Source organism: Mastomys coucha, unplaced genomic scaffold (assembly GCF_008632895.1).
Source record: "Mastomys coucha isolate ucsf_1 unplaced genomic scaffold, UCSF_Mcou_1 pScaffold16, whole genome shotgun sequence".
NCBI lineage: Eukaryota > Metazoa > Chordata > Mammalia > Rodentia > Muridae > Mastomys > Mastomys coucha.
Window position 1 is genome coordinate 90,378,068 of NW_022196898.1, and position 16,708 is coordinate 90,394,775.

Genomic DNA, 16,708 nt, shown 5'->3' on the forward strand with positions numbered 1-16,708 from the left:
AGATGTAGAGGCTCACAGCCATCCATCGAACTGAGTGCAGGGTCCCCAGTGAAGGAATTAGAGAAAATGGGAAATTTAAATGACAGGTACACACTTGGTCCCAGGAAGGCTGGTGGTCTAAGGTCAAGAAAGTATCAGGGTACATCCTGTGTCCGTGTCTTTACAAGGTGTGTATGTCCTTATCTCTTGTTCTTATAAAGATTCTAGTCAGATTGGATTAGAGACTGTCCAAATGGTCTCATTTTAATGAATTACTTTCTAAGGTCTCTGTTTCTAAATATAGGCACACCCCAAGATATCAGTGGTTAGGGTTTCAACAATGAACTTTATAGAAACACAACTCAGTCCATAATAGCTCCTAGTTAGGAACTCATGCCAAGCCAAGGAGAGTGGCATAGAGTGACCACGAAGGCAAGGCTGTCAGGATTTCTCAGGTGTGACTAAGGCTATGTCGAGTAGCCAGGGGAGCAAAGCACGTGTTCAGGAAATCCTGGACATTTCCTAACACTTTAAATCTGTAACATAGCTTCTCATCTTCTTGGGTACACAGAAGGGAGAAGCTGTGTCTTCATGAATACAACGGGCAGCTAATTCTGAATTTAAGAGTATTTTCAAAATCATTTGAAAAATCTGGTGTCTCTTGACAGCAAACACTATCTAGTCTTAGATGAACACCACGAAGTTAAAAAAATTATGATCTTATTGTTACAATTTTGATATTTACATGTTCTTCAAGTTCTTATGCTGAAATCCTACTCCTAACAATCGTGGGTAATTAGGCAGGGAGCCTTTTGGGGTTTGCAAAGGTTGTGCTGGCAGAGCACATGTGAAAGTCAGAGGACATTTCAGGTTAGTTGTTCTTCCACCATGTGGGTCCTGGGACTCAAACTCAGCAAGTGCCTTTCCCTGTGGAACCATCTCATGGGCCCCCAAGGGTACTCTTTTATGACCAGTGAATGAGATGTCACCAGCAGTTAACCAGGAAACAGGACTTCCTTTTTTTTAAGCTCCTTTCCACCAAGAAAGGTGCTAAACTCTTGACATGTCTCTGCTCTCTGAAGTTTGCTCTAGTTGGAAAAATAAATACTAAAGAAATGAGCGTCTCTAATTTGCCCTGTTTCCCAGCACACAGGAAGGGAGGTTCTGGAGTGAGCTGGGGGAAGGAGGGAGGTGACACTTGAGACCTGGAGTGTTTTCTGAGGAAGGCTTCTTCTGGCGGTTGCCTCCTGAGAACCCTGTGGTTCAGAGTCTCTTAGAGACTTCTTAGTTATATTTCCTCTGCTCCATCTAGAGAGCTTTCTTCAGTTCTGACCTTCTGAAAACTATCAAGTGGAGAAGGCTTTAGGCTGGTTAACGACAACTTATAAAGACAACTAGTGACTGTGCCAGCACAGACATAGCCTGATTTACTTCTAGTCACCATCTTTAATCAGCACCCATTTGCTGCTGCTTTAATGCGCAGTAAGCGTGGCACTAAGGCCTTGGCAATTCCTAGCGCAGGCTTAATAGGAAAAGAATCATTTCCTAAATAAAGTGCTCATAAACAATTTGCATGTTTAACTGTAGGGGGAGTGCATATTCATAGCAGAAAAACTCCACTGAATAAAGTAAATCTAATGGTTACTAGGGATTTGAAAACTTAGAAGTAGCTTATAAATATCAGTATATTACTAAAATTGCAAATTACTCTGTTATTAAATAATAAAAGTCTCAACTTTTACCACAATAAGGTTCTGAGTGCTCAATATTCTCCTGCCACTTAACTAGAACACAATTTTTCCTAGATACAAATAGATATATTAATTTCCATAAAACAGTTATCTTTTTACAGTATATTTAGTTCAGATCCAGTTTCTATTTCTACTAAAATAATGGTCTGTGATACATAGAGTCTATTTTATATGACTAATTAGAATTGTGTATGGGAAAAATAGGTTTGCAGGTAATACTGAAATTAAATATGTTAATCTGTACCTCAGTGTGCACATTTTGTATGAGCTTTAATTTGCCAAATAAATTATAGTTCTATGTTTATATGGTGTCCTTGAAAGAGTGTCCTATTTTTGAGGACTAATACCATGCAGGAAGCAAATGTGCAAGGCGTTTAGCTATAGGCTACACTTGCATAAATTAAGGCAGGCGCTCTCGCTCGGGAAGTAGAACCATAGCATCTCAGCTTTCTTACACACTCTGAATTGCTAACGTGACTTTTTTTTTTTTTACTGTGGTTACTAATATTAAGATAATAAATAATATTTAGTTTCAATATTACACCCTTCAGCCAGGGTGTAAATTCATTTTGAATGCTGTGTTGAATTAATCTACAATAAGCATGCTACAGTTTGCTATCAGGAATTCTGGATGAAATGCAGGAAGGAGGTTCTTTGCTTCTGCATCAGCTCCAGCAGTCTTGCTCTGTTTAATTTTAGCTATTTACCAAATTGCTCTACTGACAGTCCTCCTTATTTTAATGGGATTGTTTTTAAGGTTAACCATAAATGGTATGGTATAATACCTGAAGGAGTTTATAGGGCTGATATAGGAATAAAAGGCCCTTTCCACGTCAGCCACTTAAGGGTCAGGCCAGTCAGCCATCTAATTGAGCAAATTGTGAGACAGGATGTTGCGGAGCCATTGTGTGGCCCAAGAGCTGTTGCAGCCTCAGATGGGAATACATTACAAAGGATTTGCCAAAGAAAGTGCTGTTGCTGATGGAAGGAGAATCCCACCTCAGTGACAGCAATTGCCACCCATGTCTGAGACTGATGACAAGTATATTTAAAATGTTTTATATTGTTGCTTTATTGGTTAGCTTCTTTTTATATCTATTTAAATTAAAACTTACAGAGACTTAGACTTAAAAGCAGAAAGAATATGTAGAACTCTCTCATAGCACTCAGGCTTTATATCCCTTTTCAGTGTAAATTTCTTTGTTAATATTCCAATGAAACTTCTTTTGGATTTTCCTTTTAACTATTAGCTATGTGACTTTCCAGTCATTTACTCTTGCAGAGGCTCTGTTGACACCAGGATGCTTGCTAATGTCTTTGAACTAAACTTCTTTTTTTTTTTTTTAAAGATTTTATTTATTTATTATATGTATACAATGTAGCTGTCTTCAGACCCTCCAGAAGAGGAAGTCAGATCTTTCGTTACAGATGGTTGTAAGCCACCATGTGGTTGCTGGGACTTGAACTCAGGACCTTCTGAAGAGCAGTCAGTGCTCTTAACCGCTGAGCCATCTCTCCAGCCCTGAACTAAACTTCTAATACATATGTGGAAAGTTAGAGCTTTTAGAAAACTCAGATGATATTGAGAGCTAACTTTATCTTAGTATATATGTTTAACTCATTATTGACAACTTATTTAATGTATATATTCTGTAAGTTTATACTTCAAAATTGGCTTTAAATAATTTTAACTGCATATATATACATATATGTACATATATACACACATATGTATATATATATATATATATGCAGTTATAATTGCCTCAAAAATATATATAGTCATAATTGCAGGCAGTAACAATAGTTACACAGGGCAGGCAGATCTCCATGAAACCTTGTTTCAAAAGAAAAAAAATGCAGACATCAATGGACTCAATTCCCCGATAAAAGGACATAGACTAACAGACTGGATATGTAAACAGGACCCAGCATTTTGCTGCATACAGGAAATACACCTCAGTGACAAAGACAGACACTACCTCAGAGTAAAAGGTTGGAATACAATTCTCCAAGCCATAGAACGGCTTTTATTTGATAGCCATTCGATTATCAAATAAAATCAACTTTCAACCAAAAGTTATCAAAAAGGATAAGAAAGGACACTTCATAGGAAGGAAAAATCTACCAAGATGAACTCTATGCTCCAAATTCATGGGACCACATTCATAAAAGCAACTTTACTAAAGCTCAAAGCACACATCTCAGCCCACACAATAATAGTGGGAGACTTTAACACTCTATTCTTTGCAATGGACAGATCATTGAGACAGAAACTAAACCAGGACATTGTGAAACTAACAGAAGTTATAAACCAAATGGATCTAACAGATATTTACTGAACACTTCATCCTAAAACAAAAGAATATACTTTCTTCTCAGCACCTCATGGTACCTTCTCCAAAATTGACCATATAATTGGCCACAAAACAAACCTCAGCAGATACAAGAAGATTTAAATAATCCCATGCACCCTATGATATCACCACGGACTAAGGCTGGTCTTAAATTACAACAAAAACAACAGAAAGCACACATACAAATGGAAACTGAATAACACTCTACTCAATGACAACTTGGTCAAGGAAGAAATACAGAAAGAAATTAAAGACTTTTTTAGAATTTAATGAAAATGAAGACACATAATTCCAAAACTTATGGGACACAAAGCAGTGGTAAGAGGAAAACTCATAGCTCTAAGTGCTTCCAAAAAGAAACTGGAGAGAGCTTACACTAGCACATTAACAGCACACCTGAAAGGTCTAGAACAAAAAGAAACAAATATACCCAAGAGGAGTAGACAGCAGGAAATAATTGAACTCAGGACTGAAACCAACCAAACAGAAAAAAAAAAAAAAAGAAATATGGAAAGAATCAACAAAACTAGGAGCAGGTTCTTTGAGAAAATCAACAAGATAGATAAACCCTTAATGAGTCTAACCAGAGGGCACAGAGACAGTATCCAAATTAATAAAATCAGAAATGAAAGGGGAGACATAACAACAGAAACTGAGGTAACTCAAAAAATCATCAGATCCTACTACAAAAGTTTATACTCAACTAAATTAGAAAATCTGGATGAAATGGACAATTTTCTAGACACATATAAGGTGCTAAAGTTAAAGTAGGATCAGATAAACCATCTAAACAATCCCATAAGCCCTAAAGATATAGAAGCAGTAATTAATAGTCTCCCAACCAAAAAAAGCCCAGGACCAGATGGGTTCAGTGGAGAATTCTATCAGATTTTAAAGAAGACCTAATACCAATACTCTTCAAACTATTCCACAAAATAGAAACAGAAGGTACTCTACCAGATTTATTCTATGAAGCTACAATTATGCTTATACCACACAATAACCAAATGAAGAAAGAGAACTTCAGACCAATCTCCCTTATGAACATTGATTCAAAAATACTCAATAAAATACTTGCCAACTGAATCCAAGAACACATCAAAACAATCATTCACCAAGATCAAGTAGGCTTCATCCCAGGGATGTAGGGATGGTTCAATATATGGAAATCCATCAATGTAATCAATTGCATAAACAAACTCAAAGAAAAAAACCCACATGATCATTTCATTAGATACTGAGAAAGCATTTGACAAAATTTAACACCCCTCCATGTTAAAAGTCTTGGAAAGATCAGGAATTCAAGGCCTATATCTAAACATAGTAAAAGCAATATACAGCAAACCAGTAGCCAACATCAAACTGAATGGAGAGAAACTTGAAGCAACCCCACTAAAATCTGGGACTAGACAAGGCTGGACACTCTCTCTATATCTTTTCAACATAGTACTTGAAGTTCTAGCTAGGGCAATTAGACAACAAAAGAAGGTCAAAGGGATACAATTTGGAAAGAAAGAAGTCAAAGAATCACTATTTGCAGATGATATGACCATATACTTAAGTAACCCCAAAAATTCCACCAGAGAACTCCTAAAGCTGGTAAACAACTTCAGCAGAGTTGCTGGATATAAAATTAACTCAAACAAATGAGTAGCCTTCCTCTTTACTCAAAGGATAAACAGGTGGAGAAAGAAATTAGGGAAATGACTCCCTTCACAATAGCCACAAATAATATTACATATCTTGGTGTGACTCTAACCAAGCAAGTGAAAGATCTATATGATAAGAACTTCAAGTCTCTGAAGAAAGAAATCAAAGAAGATCTCAGAAGATGGAAAGATCTCCCATGCTAATGGATTGGCAGGATTAATATAGTAAAAATGGCCATCTTGTCAAAATTAATCTACAAATTCAATGCAATCCCCATCAAAATTCCAACTCAATTCTTCATAGAGTTTGAAAGAGCAATTTGCAAATTTATTTGGAATAAAAAAAACAGGATAGTGAAAACTATTTTCAACAATAAAAAGACTTCTGTTGGAATCACCATCCCTGACTTCAAGCTGTGTTTCAGAGCAATAGTGATAAAAACTGTATGGTATTGGTACAGAGACAGGCAGGAAGATCAATGGAATAGAACTGAAGACCCAGAAATGAACCAACACACCTATGGTCACTTGATCTTCGACAAAGGAGCTAAAACCATCCAGTGGAAAAAAGACAATATTTTCAACAAGTAGTGCTGCTTCAACTGTCGGTCAGCATGTAGAAGAATGCAAATCGACCCATTCTTATCTCATTGTACAAAGCTCAAGTCCAAGTGGATGAAGAACCTCCACATAAAACCAGATACACTGAAACTTATAAAGGAAAAAGTGAGGAAGAGCCTCGAAAATGTGGGCACAGGGGAAAAATTCCTGAACAGGACATCAATGGCTTGGGCTGTAAGATCAACAATCGACAAATGGGATCTCATAAAATTGCAAAGCTTCTGTAAGGGAAAGGACACTGTCAATAAGACAAAAAGGCAAGCAACAGATTGTGAAAAGATCTTTACCTGTCCTACATCTTATAGAGGGCTAATATCCAATATACACAAAGAACTCAAGAAGTTAGACTCCAGAGAACCAAATAACCCTATTAAAAGTGGAATACAGAGCTAAACAAAGAATTTGCAACTGAGGAATATGGAACGGTCGAGAAGCACCTAAAGAAATGTTCAACATCCTTAGTCATCAGGGAAATGCAAATCAAAACCCCGAGATTCCACTTCACACCAGTCAGAATGGCTAAAATAAAAAACTCAGGTGACAGCAGATGCTGGCAAGGATGTGGAGAAAGAGGAACACTCCTCCATTGCTGGTTGGAATGCAAGCTGGTACAACCCCTCTGAAAATCAGTTTTGTGGTTCCTCAGAAAACTGGACATAGTATTAGATGAGGACCCAGCTGTACTCCTGGGCATATATCCAGAAGATGCTCCAACATGTAATAAGGACACATGCTCCACTATGTTCATAGCATTCTTATTTATAATAGCCAGGAGCTGGAAAGAACCTAGGTGTCCTTCCACAGAGGAATGGATATAGAAAATGTAGTATATTTACACAATGGCATATTCTCAGCTATTAAAAACAATGAATTCATAAAATTCTTGGGCAAATGGATAGAACTAGAAAATATCATCCTGAGTGAGGTAACCCAGTCGCAAAAGTGAATGCATGATATTCACTCACTGATAAATGGATAACAATTCCAAAGATCCAAATACCCAAGATACAATTCACAGACCACATGAACCTCAATAAAAGGAAGACCAAAGTGTGGGTGCTTTGTTCCTTCTTAGAAAGAGAACAAAATACTCACACGGGCAAATATGGAGATAAAGTGTAGAGCAGAGACTAAAGGAAAGGTCACCCAGAGACTGTCTCACCTGGGAATTCATCCCATATACAGTCACCAAACCCAGACACTATTGTGGATGCCAAGAAGTGCATACTGACAGGAGCCTGATATGGCTGTCTCCAGAGAGGCCTTGCCAGAGCCTTATAAATACAGAGGTGGATGTTATCAGTCAATTGGACTGAGCTCTGGGTCCCTATTAGAGGAGTTAGAGAAGGGACGGAAGGAGTTGAAGGGGTTTGCAACCTCATAGGAAGAACAACAATATCAACCAACCAGACCTCCCCCAGAACTCCCAGGGACTAAGCCATCAACAAAGGAGCACACATGGCTCCAGCTGCATATGTAGCAGAGGATGGCCTTGTCATGCACCAATGGAAGGAGAGGTCCTTGGTCCTATGAAGGCATGATAGATGTCCCAGTGTAGGGAAATCAAGGTTGGGGAGGTGGGAGTGGGTGGGTGGGTGGAGGAACACCCTCATAGAAGCAGGAGGAGGGAGGATGTGATAGGGTGTTTCCAGGAGGGAGGGAAATTGGGATAGGTGATAACATTTGAAATGTAAATAAAGAAAATATCCAATTAAAAAAAGAAAAATAGAATTCATGAAATATCAGGGAATCTTAAAATGATCTTAGTTATTAATTTAGTATAAGAATTCAGTTGACAAAAATAACTATAATATAAAGGCTTCATTCTATTGCTCCATACATCTGCTGATGGCAGAGAAATACTTTACACTTCAGCGGAAAGTGAGATGCTTAGAAATGTTTTCAAAATATAATGTAATAATTCTCAGAGAATTAATAAAAACAGTTTTAAGAGAAAAAAAAAGCCAACTAAAGATCCCAGTGTGGTAAAATATAAGATTGACCTGTGTCAGTCAGCCTGTGTTGCCACAGCCCAGTGACAGAGACTGGTGACTGAAGTGACAGGAGCTTACTCCTCCAAGTCTGGGAGGGCAAAGGTGTGACATCAGGGTGCTAGCATGATTGAGCATGATGAGGCTCTTGTGAGGTTTCCGGGGGGCGTTTCCTTTGTCTTCAGATGGCAGAGAGAGGAAGCCAGCCCTCTCTGCTCTCTTCCGGTAAGGACACGGCTCTGGTTGGCTCAGTTCCACCGTTGACTCCATCTCATCTAAGTCCTTCTGCAAAGGCTCTACCTTTAAAAGGTTTATTATACTTACACGTTTACTGCGTGTGTGCATGCGTGTGTGCGTGTGCATGTGCGTGTGCGTGTGCGTGTGCGTGTGTGTGTGTGTGTGTGTGTGTGTGTGTGTGTGTGTGAGGGAGGCTTCCCATAGATCCCCTCGGAACAGGAGCTGTATATATGTGGTTTTGAGCCAGCCAATGTGGGTGCTTCCAACTAAACTTGTGTCTCCTCTAAGGGCAGCAAGTGCTCTTAACTGATGAGTGCTGAAGATATTTTAAAAATACGGGATCATAATGATTTCTATAGCCAATGTCCCTTCTGGCAGTTTGGGAGAATGTGTGGACCCTCCGACAATTAAGTTTTTAAGTGCATAAAGCATTACATAGCATTATAAAGAAAACCAATTACATGAAGAAACAATTAGTAAAAGTATTTAAATATTGTGATTCAGAGATAGGAGTCCATTGTTAATACATTGACTAAAATCTCCTAGCAGTGAGTCTATCAACTATCAGTTTGAGGCAGTGATGAGACATGATATTAAGATTGCTGTGGTTGCTAACAGTTTAAAATTCTAGTGACTTTTTAAAAACTGGTGACAAGGTCATTGGTAAAACTGATGTAATTATGATTAAATTCTAGCATTCATGGAGGAAAGAAATGAAAATTCTTTTGTTTTTATTCTTATATGCATTTAGAATCATTTTAATCTATACACAAACCCTCATGTTAAGAAGTTCACGTTTTTAATTTATTCTTTGAGAATTTTATAGACATACACTATATGTTTTGATCATACCCACATTTTAAAGTCTGTTTAAGAATTTAGAATGCCTATAATTATAAAACTATGTCTGCCATTAGAAGGCAACAGAGGACTTTTCACTATTTCTAGTCTAGAAGAACTTAATTTCAAATAATATTTTAAAAATTGTGAGTTTGAGCTGAGAATGAATGGACTACTAATTAGTATAAGGGATATAAAATGGGGAAATTATTTTAGTAAGTTCTACTTAGGAAGGCATTATTACAACATGAGAATCCATTTTTAAATCCACTTGCTAAATTCAGACATACTCCCTTTCATGACTGACTGATTTAGGAAAACTATATATTTAGTGAGCATCACTAAAATTCCTATCAAGAAAAAATAAATCTGGGTTCACTCCATGTGAAATAGTGCATGTATGATTTTTTTTTCCCTCCTGTAACTCCTGAGTTTGGTCCTTTCAAATAAGGGAGATATATAACCAAAGTGTGAAGCTATTTTCTCTACTGGAGATGAAATGCTCCTTTCTAAACAGGCCACCCTGAAATGGAGGCGGACTCTTTAGGCACTCCGGTTGGAAGGCTGTCAGGAGGGAGCCATTTTGCCTGCTTCCGTGAAAGCCTGCCTGTCAGGCAGAGTCAAGTCAGGCCAGGCTCTCCTGGCAGATTTCCTGGCCTGCTGACACATGGAGCCATAAGAAGGGATACACTAGAAGCTCAAGGAGAGGAGCTGAATGTTCTGTTAATCTTGGAGGAAGGAACAGGGAGAAATAGGGAGGCCTCTGGATGGGTACAGATAGCGAATATATGCCAGCCATTGTCTCTGCTGGTTTGGGATTTTGTTTCCCACGATACTTTATAGCCTAAGAGAATTAAACTTGAGGCTGCCGAATTATTAACTGGATAGTCCTCCCAATTTCTAACTTCTGTTTCTGAGTCTTCTTTTCGATTTTTTTCTATAATTCTCACTCTCCCATCAGAGGACTGCTTGACTTTGTACTGGCCAGACCTCTACAGACGTCTGGGAGGAGCTACTTAAGTCAGTCAGTCAACTGTTTTGGCTACAAGATAACGACCACCATTAAGGGGCATGTGATTACCGGTTGAATCTGTCAAGAAATACCTTAGCCCCAGAGACATATTCAGGTTGGAGTTTTCTTTAAAGGAGTGTGGAGATGATGAGATATGTTTCAGGAAGTGCAACCAGGCCCACTGAAAGGCTGAATCTGAGGATGGATGCCTTTCCAGTGAAATGGACACTCGGCCTATGCCACTTCTAACAATCCTGTTCCTGGTATCCACAAAACAGCTGACTTCCAAATCATTTGCGTCTATCTTTTTAATGTATTCTATCACCAAACAGAAGAATCAGTAATCACAATACAAATAAATACAATTCTGCTGGCACCCCAAACTTCCTTAAAGACCATATCTTACCGATCGACACTTGTCATGGGATAAAACAACTTCATAGCTTTAGTGGCTCTACCAAGACCACCGAAGTCAGATGTTGTGACATTAGGGCTAGCATCTGACTCATCCATCTCTAGACCCGGTGTTCCTTATTCTACAATCTGTGGTTTTTAAGAGTAGATCTATCTTATTTTTATGTATATGTATATGTATGTGTCTGTAGGAATCTATACCATGCATGCAGGGGTACCTGTAAAGGCAAGAAGAGGCTGTCAGAAGCCCAGAGCTGGAGTTACAGATAGTGGTGGACCATCAGCTATGGGTACTGCAAAGCGAGCTCCAGCCTCTTAGCTTCTGCAGCATCCTTTTAGCCCTGAGTCTACGACTTTGGAGAAGAAGCAGAGAATATCCCACAAGAAATCACATTTCAAGAAACAGTCAGTGAATACACTAATTGTTTGGTCAGTAACAATTCATCAACGGTCCCTAGCACATAGTGTAATATGCCAAGCATCTGAATTATGTCATGGTTTCTGCCCATGAGAAGCTGAAAGTGCAGTAATCCAGGTATAAACTGATATAATTATAGGCAGGGGTAATGGTGTAAAGGGGCTAGCTAGGTAGGAGGACCTACTTCTTTTTCTAATGCATGCCTAATACCCGCACATACTGACTGTGACCTTCTCATTGCCCATATATGGAGCTTTGTCATGGCGAATGTGGACTTTGGGGGTCTTTCTGTGTGGGTTTGCGTCCTTCATCCTGTTTGAGCTAGACCTCTCCATTCTTCAGCTCCTTTCTCTGTAAAATACAATAACAACAGCACTACCTCAAAAAGCTATGCTGAAGCTATAGTGAGATAGTCTACCTAAAATACTGAGACAAACATCCTATATATAGTATTTTATAACTGGAAGATATTACAGTTGTTAGTTCTTAGTGGATAAGATATATCCCTAGAATTTATTCTTACTCCTTGTCTTAGATTAATGTTATCAATTAATGCACAATCATCCAGTTCCCATCATGCCCCTATACGGGCTTCAATGTTTCAGCTTCAAAGTGAAATAAATGCTTTATATTAATATGATGTGGTCCATTTCTTAAACCTGGTCTAATATTCTGGTTAAAAGTCAGTTTTTTACCTTTAGTCTTACAAGAAGCAGATCTTTCTTGAAATTCTGCAATATGCAATTTAAAGTTAGATTGACCTTCAAACTGACACAGTAAAACAAACAGTTTTATAAATGAAAATGGCTAATCTGGAATTGATCGTAGCTAAGAACTTCATTTCTTATTCATTCTCTTCATACAAGGTTGATATCATGCAAGTGAGTACTAATATTGTACTTCATTGTGGGGCTTACTGAAGATGCAGTTAGAGGAAATTAAGGGCACAGTGAATAGGCAGGAACCAGAGATTGTTTATAGTTCCTTATTTCGGACAGTCCTTAGATTTAAATGTAGGTATGTCTAATTAAAAGCAGTCACTGTTATCAAGTTTTAATGTTGGAGTCTTTGTTATTTGAACTATTCTGTTTTTGAAGAAATCAAGTTACATCAAAAGAGAATATAAGGCAGAGCTAAATTACAGAGACCTCAGGAAAACTGTGCATGTCTAGGCTTCAGATACAGTTTTAAAAAACACTTGCAACTCTTTCAACTTTTTTGGGTGGGAGGAGAATACTAAATAAAAGAGCAAATATTTACCTAAAAAAATACCATGATATGAAATAAAATTCTGAATTAGTACAAGAAGCAAATCAGAGAATCTGAGCAGGGCCTGTCCAGAGCCATTGCAGACTTAAGGGGAGGAGCCAGGAGCCTGCCGGAGAGTGTGTGCTCCTAAGCGGCGTGGGCGATCGACCTTTGTTCTGGTTCTGCAGTTCTGAGTTCAGGGAAGATGGTGGATCAGCAGGGATGGGCTGAAGGTGATAAATAAGCTCCGAGCTCATGCCTGACTGGAATGTACTGAACTGTGTAGTGCTATTGGATGCTGCCCAACAGTGAGACTGATGGCCCGGACGGAGTGGCCTTCTGAATATTTTCAGAGAAGTCTCTGGGCAACCATGCATGAGCATCAGGTGACTTCCCACGTCCCTCCAGGCAGGAGTATATATTCACGCATGCGCATACAGACATTTAGAAACGAAGCTGTAGGCATTGGAGACTGTTAAAACCTAGTGAGACCCTTTCTGGTTATTCTGGTCTTTGACATTTGGGTCCAGAAGTTCCGACCTCTAACTGGCCTGGAATACACTATTTATGCCTTTATACTAATTTCCTTCTGTAATAGTGGAAAATAGGTCGTGGTTGGCTTCAGTAGTATTACACCTACAATTTCTTATAAGGTGAAATTATCAACTGTCTCAGTCCGATTCTAAAGACTACATGTAACTGGTACTTAATGGTAGCATTTTTTGTTGTTGTTGTTGTTCAGTTCTGGGGACTGAACTTAGGGGCCTCACTGCCTGTTCAACATTGCGGAGCATCTCCAACATCTCCAACTCTCTTGAATTTGCCTATTTTTCTGCTTTAATTTTGAATAGTATCTTGCTAAGATGCCTTGGCTGGCTGTCCTCAAAGTTACTCCATAGGTCCAGGATGACCTTGAACTTGTGGTCTTCCTGCCTCAGCTCACTAAGGAGCTAGAATGACTGGTCTGTGCCACCTAGTCCATGTTTGAAAATCAAAGTGTTAAATTGAATTATACAGTTAAGGTGAAATGTGTTGTGTTCATGTCATCTAAGTCTAGCATTACAAAGAGTCTATCTAAACAGAGTAAAGCCAAAGTTCACACAGTGAGGAACACTAGAATATATAGCATAGAGATGTTTTCAGAGACTGCCCTCAATTGTATCTCAAAGTTCTATATTCTTGTCAGGACTCCCCATATTCCTGGGACACTGGGTTTGTGTGGCTTTATTTTTCTTCTACTTTTGGTGTCAACTTTCCCAGAGCAATGCAACCAGAATACCACCGCTGATTTAAGTCTCTCAGGAGACACCCTGCCATTGATTATCTCTCCCCTTTGACTCTCCTCCACAGAAACTCGGTGTCCAGATGTTTCAGCATCCAGATGGCCCATGAATCCTCTATTACCCAGAAAGGAGAGAGCTGTGCAGGAAAGTGGAACATTCAAAAGGAAAAAAAAAAACATCATTTAGCATCAGCATGGAATGACAACACACAGGGCTCAAGGAGGCGCTCCCCGTGCTGAAGCAGCAACTTAAAACCACGCATGCGGCTCTATCAGCAAGCCTGGCGTCCGCCTTCTTCCTTCCCCATCCCCAGGAAGAGGCCTGCCGAGGTCCGCGCTCTTTAAAGGGCAGACAGCATGGAAGAACGCTCATGTACAATTTAAAGTAGCAGCTAAAATTGGAATGGTCACAAGAAAGCCTGCTTCTTAGCAATTAAATTGACAAGCTGTCTGTGATTACCCTAGGGAGCTTGGCAGCTGAGTGATAAAAAGGCAGCAAGTGTTGAAAGGTCTCACACAACTTACTAGATAGACAAAGACCACATCTGCTTAATATACTGATTGGGAGAGTTGTGGAATGCACTTGGCTAAATTAGCCAAGGAGACATACTAATGATACCTTTGCTTCTCGAAGACCCTTTGCTCAGGACCCACTTAAGAAACTGCCCACAAATATTTGGAAGCATCCATTAAAAAAAAAATTGCTGCACAGTCCCAAGCATGGATTTTATTTAGTATGAGCCAACCATCCCAGATTACCAGGACTGAGCCAAAACCTCCCACCAAGTTATATGAAAGTTGTATACACTTGATACAAAAACTGGATACCAGAGAGACCCTGGCTGGTAACAATCAGCAACTGGAGATTGGTGGGTAAAGAGATGGCTTAACACAGCTATTTATTAGGTAAGAATTACATGGAATTTTCATTGTTAGATCCTTTGAGTGGGGCAAAGTTGAAACTTAGGTTACGAAGGCAGGAGCAGTAGTTGATTTTGGGTGGTGGCAATTTGTGACAAATATGTCCATTTCATCCATCTGTTTTTAATTTTATTGTACCATCTCTTACAAGGGAGAATGTACACATTGATAATCTTCCACTAAATAAAGAAGTGGTGGCTATGTCTGTTTGACTGTATGATCTTTCTAATGACTAGGGATTGTTTAATTTAACAATCCTGGAAATTGCTTGTGACAACTTGCAAAGCAGGACTACCCTGAGCAAGATTTCTGAAGCATAGTACTTTTTATGACCCCAGCTTTCATTTCAGAAGCAGATTTTTTTTTCCAATTACCTGGCTGTTTTGACTGGTTTTTGAGACTCTGTGGTACTTCAACAAGATTATTCAGTGCTCAAGGCCACTTAGATGCTCAATGCTTGTCAACATTGGGTAAATATTCCTTAATATTTCCCTTGAATGAGTTAATAAATACCTTTTAGAAGCATAACACATTACATTTTACAGAACAAATTTTTCTTCCAACGTGTTCTCCTTTTCCTTCCCCGTACAGCTCTGTGGAGTAGATTTTGTCACCACTTTAAAGATGAAGGAAGGGATGCTCGGAAAGGTTAAGTGAGTGACTTGCCTAAGGTCACGTAGTAATTGGCAGAGCTGAGAGTCTTTGCGCTACAATCAAAGAGAGTCTGAGAGCTGGGCCTAATGTGGAGCATAGTGTGAGATGTTTAAAAAAAGTCCTTCATTTGCAAAACCTAAGTCAACACATTTGTGTAAATTGAACATTCAAACTTCCCTTTTGGGATAACTGGATGAGATGATACACGTCTGCTGGTGCCTTCAGCCAGACTCCTAAGAATCTGAATCTAATTATTGAGGAAAAAATCTACTTGTGGTCTTTCCTTCCATCACACTGAAGGTTGTACACTTATGGACTCATTATTGAAGTTTCTAAGAAAACGTGCATCTGGTGAGCGACTGCTGGGACATCTCTGTTCCCGGGTGCCCCCACTGCCACAGCTAGTCCAATGCCTTGTACGAAAGTGGAACTGAATGTTTTTTGACGCTAATTATGTTTCCTGACAGATAGTAACCAAATCGTGCTCAAAAATGATAGTTTGAGATCATCCAAGTCTTGATTATCCATGGCAATAGGGACTAGAAATAGCATGGATAATTGAAAGCCAGAGACAAGCACGAACCTCATTTTACAAATAGCTTCAGTTTCCTCCCTCAGCAAACTCTTAACTGTAGCTAACAACATAATTAAGGTGCCTGGTTCAAGGTTTTATTTTTTTCTCTCCTGCTCCAGTTGAGCTATTGCTGAATGGAGAAATGGCTTCAAAATAGGTAAATAATGAATAAACCAAGAGCCACCTGGAGTAGAACATATCTCTCTTCTTTTGACAATTGATAGATGTGTCAAACCTGAAGATAATTTTCATAGAATGTTTTAAAAAAGACATTTATTTAATGGGTGGATGTATGCTAGTGTGTGTATGTCATATTGTACAGTGCCCATGGAGGCCAGAAGAGGGCATCTGATCCCTTGGGCCTGGAGTTACAAGTTATAGGCCATATGGATGGTGGGAACTGAACCCAGGTCCTCTGAACTCAGTGTTCTTAATCTCTGAGCCATTTCTCTGGCCTCCCAACAAATCCTTTTTAATGAGACAGATATATGGCAGTAAGATGCATTTGCACCTCATTCTTGTCTTGTTGGACATGATGGAATAATGGGATTAGTCGGTTTCATGCGTACCTCCTATTTTTTTTAAAAGATTTATTTATTATTATACATAAGTACACTGTAGTTTTCCTCTGACACACCAGAAGAGGGCATCAGATCTCATTATGAGTGGTTGTGAGCCACCATGTGGTTGCTGGGATTTGAACTTAGGACCTTTGGAAGAGCAGTCAGTGCTCTTACCCGCTGAGCCATCTCGCCAGCCC

At 39.1% G+C, this 16,708-nt stretch overlaps 1 long non-coding RNA gene across 2 annotated transcripts in view; it reads left to right on the plus strand.

Moving 5' to 3' along the window:
• LOC116093885 overlaps positions 1-14,921 on the plus strand; it is a 28,556-nt gene extending 13,635 nt beyond the window's left edge. Inside the window, exons 1-2 of one of the 2 annotated variants that reach the window (XR_004119874.1) lie at positions 8,557-8,657; positions 13,868-14,921. This is a non-coding gene — a long non-coding RNA (uncharacterized LOC116093885). Of the gene's footprint in view, positions 1-8,556; positions 8,658-13,867 lie in introns of those variants that run through there. The other variant, XR_004119873.1, reaches the window with a different exon arrangement.
• The last annotated feature ends 1,787 nt before the right edge of the window (positions 14,922-16,708 follow it).